This window comes from Numenius arquata, chromosome 9, assembly GCF_964106895.1.
Source record: "Numenius arquata chromosome 9, bNumArq3.hap1.1, whole genome shotgun sequence".
Taxonomy (NCBI): Eukaryota; Metazoa; Chordata; class Aves; order Charadriiformes; family Scolopacidae; genus Numenius; species Numenius arquata.
The window spans coordinates 26604750-26610749 of NC_133584.1; the positions used below are offsets into that span (position 1 = coordinate 26604750).

Below are 6000 nucleotides of genomic sequence, written 5' to 3' on the forward strand. Positions count from 1 at the left end.
AGTATTCCAGTTGTGGCCTCACCAGTGCAGAGTAGAGGGGGAGAATGACCTCCCTCGACTTACTGGCCACACTCTTCCCTACACAGCCCAGGATCCCATTGGCCCTCTTGGTGACAGGGCACATTGCTGGCTCATGGAAAGTTTGCTATCCACCAGGACTCCCAGATCCATCACCTCAGTAGTGCTTTCCAGAAGATCCATCCCTATTGACCTCGAATACCTTGTAGTATACCTGCCATTCTACAGTATGAATCCCTACGAACATGTAGTGGTAAGTCTGTAGACAACCTGCTGAAAAAACAAAGCTACATGACTATAAAACCCTAAAAACAGACAATCTAATCTCACATCAAACGTTACACCAGGGTCGGGCCCGGTTAGTACTTGGATGGGAGACCGCCTGGGAATACCGGGTGCTGTAGGCTTTTGCCCGTCGGGGGGGTGGAGGGCTGAGCATGGTTTTGGTGGGGTGGGTGTGTTGGGAGGGGGGCGGTGGTGCGGGGCAGGGGGGGTGTTTGTTGGCGGGTGGGGGTGGGGGCTGTGGGGCCGTGTCGGGGTGCGGGAGGGGGGTGTCGGGGGCAGGAGAGGGCTGCTGTGGGGCAAAGGGGCGCCTACGGCCATACCACCCTGAGAACGCCCGATCTCGTCCGATCTCGGAAGCTAAGCAGGGTCGGGCCCGGTTAGTACTTGGATGGGAGACCGCCTGGGAATACCGGGTGCTGTAGGCTTTTGCCCGTCGGGGGGGTGGAGGGCTGAGCATGGTTTTGGTGGGGTGGGTGTGTTGGGAGGGGGGCGGTGGTGCGGGGCAGGGGGGGTGTTTGTTGGCGGGTGGGGGTGGGGGCTGTGGGGCCGTGTCGGGGTGCGGGAGGGGGGTGTCGGGGGCAGGAGAGGGCTGCTGTGGGGCAAAGGGGCGCCTACGGCCATACCACCCTGAGAACGCCCGATCTCGTCCGATCTCGGAAGCTAAGCAGGGTCGGGCCCGGTTAGTACTTGGATGGGAGACCGCCTGGGAATACCGGGTGCTGTAGGCTTTTGCCCGTCGGGGGGGTGGAGGGCTGAGCATGGTTTTGGTGGGGTGGGTGTGTTGGGAGGGGGGCGGTGGTGCGGGGCAGGGGGGGTGTTTGTTGGCGGGTGGGGGTGGGGGCTGTGGGGCCGTGTCGGGGGGCGGGAGGGGGGTGTCGGGGGCAGGAGAGGGCTGCTGTGGGGCAAAGGGGCGCCTACGGCCATACCACCCTGAGAACGCCCGATCTCGTCCGATCTCGGAAGCTAAGCAGGGTCGGGCCCGGTTAGTACTTGGATGGGAGACCGCCCGGGAATACCGGGTGCTGTAGGCTTTTGCCCGTCGGGGGGGTGGAGGGCTGAGCATGGTTTTGGTGGGGTGGGTGTGTTGGGAGGGGGGCGGTGGTGCGGGGCAGGGGGGGTGTTTGTTGGCGGGTGGGGGTGGGGGCTGTGGGGCCGTGTCGGGGTGCGGGAGGGGGGTGTCGGGGGCAGGAGAGGGCTGCTGTGGGGCAAAGGGGCGCCTACGGCCATACCACCCTGAGAACGCCCGATCTCGTCCGATCTCGGAAGCTAAGCAGGGTCGGGCCCGGTTAGTACTTGGATGGGAGACCGCCCGGGAATACCGGGTGCTGTAGGCTTTTGCCCGTCGGGGGGGTGGAGGGCTGAGCATGGTTTTGGTGGGGTGGGTGTGTTGGGAGGGGGGCGGTGGTGCGGGGCAGGGGGGGTGTTTGTTGGCGGGTGGGGGTGGGGGCTGTGGGGCCGTGTCGGGGTGCGGGAGGGGGGTGTCGGGGGCAGGAGAGGGCTGCTGTGGGGCAAAGGGGTGCCTACGGCCATACCACCCTGAGAACGCCCGATCTCGTCCGATCTCGGAAGCTAAGCAGGGTCGGGCCCGGTTAGTACTTGGATGGGAGACCGCCCGGGAATACCGGGTGCTGTAGGCTTTTGCCCGTCGGGGGGGTGGAGGGCTGAGCATGGTTTTGGTGGGGTGGGTGTGTTGGGAGGGGGGCGGTGGTGCGGGGCAGGGGGGGTGTTTGTTGGCGGGTGGGGGTGGGGGCTGTGGGGCCGTGTCGGGGTGCGGGAGGGGGGTGTCGGGGGCAGGAGAGGGCTGCTGTGGGGCAAAGGGGCGCCTACGGCCATACCACCCTGAGAACGCCCGATCTCGTCCGATCTCGGAAGCTAAGCAGGGTCGGGCCCGGTTAGTACTTGGATGGGAGACCGCCTGGGAATACCGGGTGCTGTAGGCTTTTGCCCGTCGGGGGGGTGGAGGGCTGAGCATGGTTTTGGTGGGGTGGGTGTGTTGGGAGGGGGGCGGTGGTGCGGGGCAGGGGGGGTGTTTGTTGGCGGGTGGGGGTGGGGGCTGTGGGGCCGTGTCGGGGTGCGGGAGGGGGGTGTCGGGGGCAGGAGAGGGCTGCTGTGGGGCAAAGGGGCGCCTACGGCCATACCACCCTGAGAACGCCCGATCTCGTCCGATCTCGGAAGCTAAGCAGGGTCGGGCCCGGTTAGTACTTGGATGGGAGACCGCCTGGGAATACCGGGTGCTGTAGGCTTTTGCCCGTCGGGGGGGTGGAGGGCTGAGCATGGTTTTGGTGGGGTGGGTGTGTTGGGAGGGGGGCGGTGGTGCGGGGCAGGGGGGGTGTTTGTTGGCGGGTGGGGGTGGGGGCTGTGGGGCCGTGTCGGGGTGCGGGAGGGGGGTGTCGGGGGCAGGAGAGGGCTGCTGTGGGGCAAAGGGGCGCCTACGGCCATACCACCCTGAGAACGCCCGATCTCGTCCGATCTCGGAAGCTAAGCAGGGTCGGGCCCGGTTAGTACTTGGATGGGAGACCGCCTGGGAATACCGGGTGCTGTAGGCTTTTGCCCGTCGGGGGGGTGGAGGGCTGAGCATGGTTTTGGTGGGGTGGGTGTGTTGGGAGGGGGGCGGTGGTGCGGGGCAGGGGGGGTGTTTGTTGGCGGGTGGGGGTGGGGGCTGTGGGGCCGTGTCGGGGGGCGGGAGGGGGGTGTCGGGGGCAGGAGAGGGCTGCTGTGGGGCAAAGGGGCGCCTACGGCCATACCACCCTGAGAACGCCCGATCTCGTCCGATCTCGGAAGCTAAGCAGGGTCGGGCCCGGTTAGTACTTGGATGGGAGACCGCCTGGGAATACCGGGTGCTGTAGGCTTTTGCCCGTCGGGGGGGTGGAGGGCTGAGCATGGTTTTGGTGGGGTGGGTGTGTTGGGAGGGGGGCGGTGGTGCAGGGCAGGGGGGGTGTTTGTTGGCGGGTGGGGGTGGGGGCTGTGGGGCCGTGTCGGGGGGCGGGAGGGGGGTGTCGGGGGCAGGAGAGGGCTGCTGTGGGGCAAAGGGGCGCCTACGGCCATACCACCCTGAGAACGCCCGATCTCGTCCGATCTCGGAAGCTAAGCAGGGTCGGGCCCGGTTAGTACTTGGATGGGAGACCGCCTGGGAATACCGGGTGCTGTAGGCTTTTGCCCGTCGGGGGGGTGGAGGGCTGAGCATGGTTTTGGTGGGGTGGGTGTGTTGGGAGGGGGGCGGTGGTGCAGGGCAGGGGGGGTGTTTGTTGGCGGGTGGGGGTGGGGGCTGTGGGGCCGTGTCGGGGTGCGGGAGGGGGGTGTCGGGGGCAGGAGAGGGCTGCTGTGGGGCAAAGGGGTGCCTACGGCCATACCACCCTGAGAACGCCCGATCTCGTCCGATCTCGGAAGCTAAGCAGGGTCGGGCCCGGTTAGTACTTGGATGGGAGACCGCCTGGGAATACCGGGTGCTGTAGGCTTTTGCCCGTCGGGGGGGTGGAGGGCTGAGCATGGTTTTGGTGGGGTGGGTGTGTTGGGAGGGGGGCGGTGGTGCGGGGCAGGGGGGGTGTTTGTTGGCGGGTGGGGGTGGGGGCTGTGGGGCCGTGTCGGGGTGCGGGAGGGGGGTGTCGGGGGCAGGAGAGGGCTGCTGTGGGGCAAAGGGGTGCCTACGGCCATACCACCCTGAGAACGCCCGATCTCGTCCGATCTCGGAAGCTAAGCAGGGTCGGGCCCGGTTAGTACTTGGATGGGAGACCGCCTGGGAATACCGGGTGCTGTAGGCTTTTGCCCGTCGGGGGGGTGGAGGGCTGAGCATGGTTTTGGTGGGGTGGGTGTGTTGGGAGGGGGGCGGTGGTGCGGGGCAGAGGGGGGGTGTTTGTTGGCGGGTGGGGGTGGGGGCTGTGGGGCCGTGTCGGGGTGCGGGAGGGGGGTGTCGGGGGCAGGAGAGGGCTGCTGTGGGGCAAAGGGGCGCCTACGGCCATACCACCCTGAGAACGCCCGATCTCGTCCGATCTCGGAAGCTAAGCAGGGTCGGGCCCGGTTAGTACTTGGATGGGAGACCGCCTGGGAATACCGGGTGCTGTAGGCTTTTGCCCGTCGGGGGGGTGGAGGGCTGAGCATGGTTTTGGTGGGGTGGGTGTGTTGGGAGGGGGGCGGTGGTGCGGGGCAGGGGGGGTGTTTGTTGGCGGGTGGGGGTGGGGGCTGTGGGGCCGTGTCGGGGTGCGGGAGGGGGGTGTCGGGGGCAGGAGAGGGCTGCTGTGGGGCAAAGGGGTGCCTACGGCCATACCACCCTGAGAACGCCCGATCTCGTCCGATCTCGGAAGCTAAGCAGGGTCGGGCCCGGTTAGTACTTGGATGGGAGACCGCCTGGGAATACCGGGTGCTGTAGGCTTTTGCCCGTCGGGGGGGTGGAGGGCTGAGCATGGTTTTGGTGGGGTGGGTGTGTTGGGAGGGGGGCGGTGGTGCGGGGCAGGGGGGGTGTTTGTTGGCGGGTGGGGGTGGGGGCTGTGGGGCCGTGTCGGGGTGCGGGAGGGGGGTGTCGGGGGCAGGAGAGGGCTGCTGTGGGGCAAAGGGGTGCCTACGGCCATACCACCCTGAGAACGCCCGATCTCGTCCGATCTCGGAAGCTAAGCAGGGTCGGGCCCGGTTAGTACTTGGATGGGAGACCGCCTGGGAATACCGGGTGCTGTAGGCTTTTGCCCGTCGGGGGGGTGGAGGGCTGAGCATGGTTTTGGTGGGGTGGGTGTGTTGGGAGGGGGGCGGTGGTGCGGGGCAGGGGGGGTGTTTGTTGGCGGGTGGGGGTGGGGGCTGTGGGGCCGTGTCGGGGTGCGGGAGGGGGGTGTCGGGGGCAGGAGAGGGCTGCTGTGGGGCAAAGGGGTGCCTACGGCCATACCACCCTGAGAACGCCCGATCTCGTCCGATCTCGGAAGCTAAGCAGGGTCGGGCCCGGTTAGTACTTGGATGGGAGACCGCCTGGGAATACCGGGTGCTGTAGGCTTTTGCCCGTCGGGGGGGTGGAGGGCTGAGCATGGTTTTGGTGGGGTGGGTGTGTTGGGAGGGGGGCGGTGGTGCGGGGCAGGGGGGGTGTTTGTTGGCGGGTGGGGGTGGGGGCTGTGGGGCCGTGTCGGGGTGCGGGAGGGGGGTGTCGGGGGCAGGAGAGGGCTGCTGTGGGGCAAAGGGGCGCCTACGGCCATACCACCCTGAGAACGCCCGATCTCGTCCGATCTCGGAAGCTAAGCAGGGTCGGGCCCGGTTAGTACTTGGATGGGAGACCGCCTGGGAATACCGGGTGCTGTAGGCTTTTGCCCGTCGGGGGGGTGGAGGGCTGAGCATGGTTTTGGTGGGGTGGGTGTGTTGGGAGGGGGGCGGTGGTGCGGGGCAGGGGGGGTGTTTGTTGGCGGGTGGGGGTGGGGGCTGTGGGGCCGTGTCGGGGGGCGGGAGGGGGGTGTCGGGGGCAGGAGAGGGCTGCTGTGGGGCAAAGGGGTGCCTACGGCCATACCACCCTGAGAACGCCCGATCTCGTCCGATCTCGGAAGCTAAGCAGGGTCGGGCCCGGTTAGTACTTGGATGGGAGACCGCCCGGGAATACCGGGTGCTGTAGGCTTTTGCCCGTCGGGGGGGTGGAGGGCTGAGCATGGTTTTGGTGGGGTGGGTGTGTTGGGAGGGGGGCGGTGGTGCGGGGCAAGGGGGGGTGTTTGTTGGCGGGTGGGGGTGGGGGCTGTG

The 6000-nt window shown here is 67.6% G+C and overlaps 18 non-coding genes across 18 annotated transcripts; all 18 read left to right on the forward strand.

The window, feature by feature from the left end:
* The first annotated feature begins 609 nt into the window (after window positions 1-609).
* LOC141468917 (5S ribosomal RNA) lies at window positions 610-728 on the forward strand. Its single transcript, XR_012463372.1, has one exon. It is a non-coding gene; the product is annotated as a 5S ribosomal RNA (ribosomal RNA).
* A 184-nt stretch (window positions 729-912) lies between these two features.
* On the forward strand, window positions 913-1031 carry LOC141468966 (5S ribosomal RNA). Its single transcript, XR_012463415.1, has one exon. It is a non-coding gene; the product is annotated as a 5S ribosomal RNA (ribosomal RNA).
* A 184-nt stretch (window positions 1032-1215) lies between these two features.
* Window positions 1216-1334, forward strand: LOC141469005 (5S ribosomal RNA). The gene has a single exon (XR_012463452.1). It is a non-coding gene; the product is annotated as a 5S ribosomal RNA (ribosomal RNA).
* Window positions 1335-1518: 184 nt separating this feature from the next.
* On the forward strand, window positions 1519-1637 carry LOC141469007 (5S ribosomal RNA). Its single transcript, XR_012463453.1, has one exon. It is a non-coding gene; the product is annotated as a 5S ribosomal RNA (ribosomal RNA).
* Window positions 1638-1821: 184 nt separating this feature from the next.
* On the forward strand, window positions 1822-1940 carry LOC141468918 (5S ribosomal RNA). The gene has a single exon (XR_012463373.1). It is a non-coding gene; the product is annotated as a 5S ribosomal RNA (ribosomal RNA).
* A 184-nt stretch (window positions 1941-2124) lies between these two features.
* LOC141468978 (5S ribosomal RNA) lies at window positions 2125-2243 on the forward strand. The gene has a single exon (XR_012463426.1). It is a non-coding gene; the product is annotated as a 5S ribosomal RNA (ribosomal RNA).
* A 184-nt stretch (window positions 2244-2427) lies between these two features.
* Window positions 2428-2546, forward strand: LOC141468989 (5S ribosomal RNA). The gene has a single exon (XR_012463437.1). It is a non-coding gene; the product is annotated as a 5S ribosomal RNA (ribosomal RNA).
* Window positions 2547-2730: 184 nt separating this feature from the next.
* Window positions 2731-2849, forward strand: LOC141469001 (5S ribosomal RNA). Its single transcript, XR_012463448.1, has one exon. It is a non-coding gene; the product is annotated as a 5S ribosomal RNA (ribosomal RNA).
* Window positions 2850-3033: 184 nt separating this feature from the next.
* LOC141468924 (5S ribosomal RNA) lies at window positions 3034-3152 on the forward strand. The gene has a single exon (XR_012463378.1). It is a non-coding gene; the product is annotated as a 5S ribosomal RNA (ribosomal RNA).
* Window positions 3153-3336: 184 nt separating this feature from the next.
* On the forward strand, window positions 3337-3455 carry LOC141468934 (5S ribosomal RNA). The gene has a single exon (XR_012463387.1). It is a non-coding gene; the product is annotated as a 5S ribosomal RNA (ribosomal RNA).
* Window positions 3456-3639: 184 nt separating this feature from the next.
* Window positions 3640-3758, forward strand: LOC141468946 (5S ribosomal RNA). The gene has a single exon (XR_012463396.1). It is a non-coding gene; the product is annotated as a 5S ribosomal RNA (ribosomal RNA).
* Window positions 3759-3942: 184 nt separating this feature from the next.
* LOC141468957 (5S ribosomal RNA) lies at window positions 3943-4061 on the forward strand. Its single transcript, XR_012463407.1, has one exon. It is a non-coding gene; the product is annotated as a 5S ribosomal RNA (ribosomal RNA).
* A 186-nt stretch (window positions 4062-4247) lies between these two features.
* On the forward strand, window positions 4248-4366 carry LOC141468960 (5S ribosomal RNA). Its single transcript, XR_012463409.1, has one exon. It is a non-coding gene; the product is annotated as a 5S ribosomal RNA (ribosomal RNA).
* A 184-nt stretch (window positions 4367-4550) lies between these two features.
* LOC141468961 (5S ribosomal RNA) lies at window positions 4551-4669 on the forward strand. Its single transcript, XR_012463410.1, has one exon. It is a non-coding gene; the product is annotated as a 5S ribosomal RNA (ribosomal RNA).
* A 184-nt stretch (window positions 4670-4853) lies between these two features.
* Window positions 4854-4972, forward strand: LOC141468962 (5S ribosomal RNA). Its single transcript, XR_012463411.1, has one exon. It is a non-coding gene; the product is annotated as a 5S ribosomal RNA (ribosomal RNA).
* A 184-nt stretch (window positions 4973-5156) lies between these two features.
* LOC141468963 (5S ribosomal RNA) lies at window positions 5157-5275 on the forward strand. Its single transcript, XR_012463412.1, has one exon. It is a non-coding gene; the product is annotated as a 5S ribosomal RNA (ribosomal RNA).
* Window positions 5276-5459: 184 nt separating this feature from the next.
* LOC141468964 (5S ribosomal RNA) lies at window positions 5460-5578 on the forward strand. The gene has a single exon (XR_012463413.1). It is a non-coding gene; the product is annotated as a 5S ribosomal RNA (ribosomal RNA).
* Window positions 5579-5762: 184 nt separating this feature from the next.
* On the forward strand, window positions 5763-5881 carry LOC141468919 (5S ribosomal RNA). The gene has a single exon (XR_012463374.1). It is a non-coding gene; the product is annotated as a 5S ribosomal RNA (ribosomal RNA).
* Window positions 5882-6000: the final 119 nt, after the last annotated feature.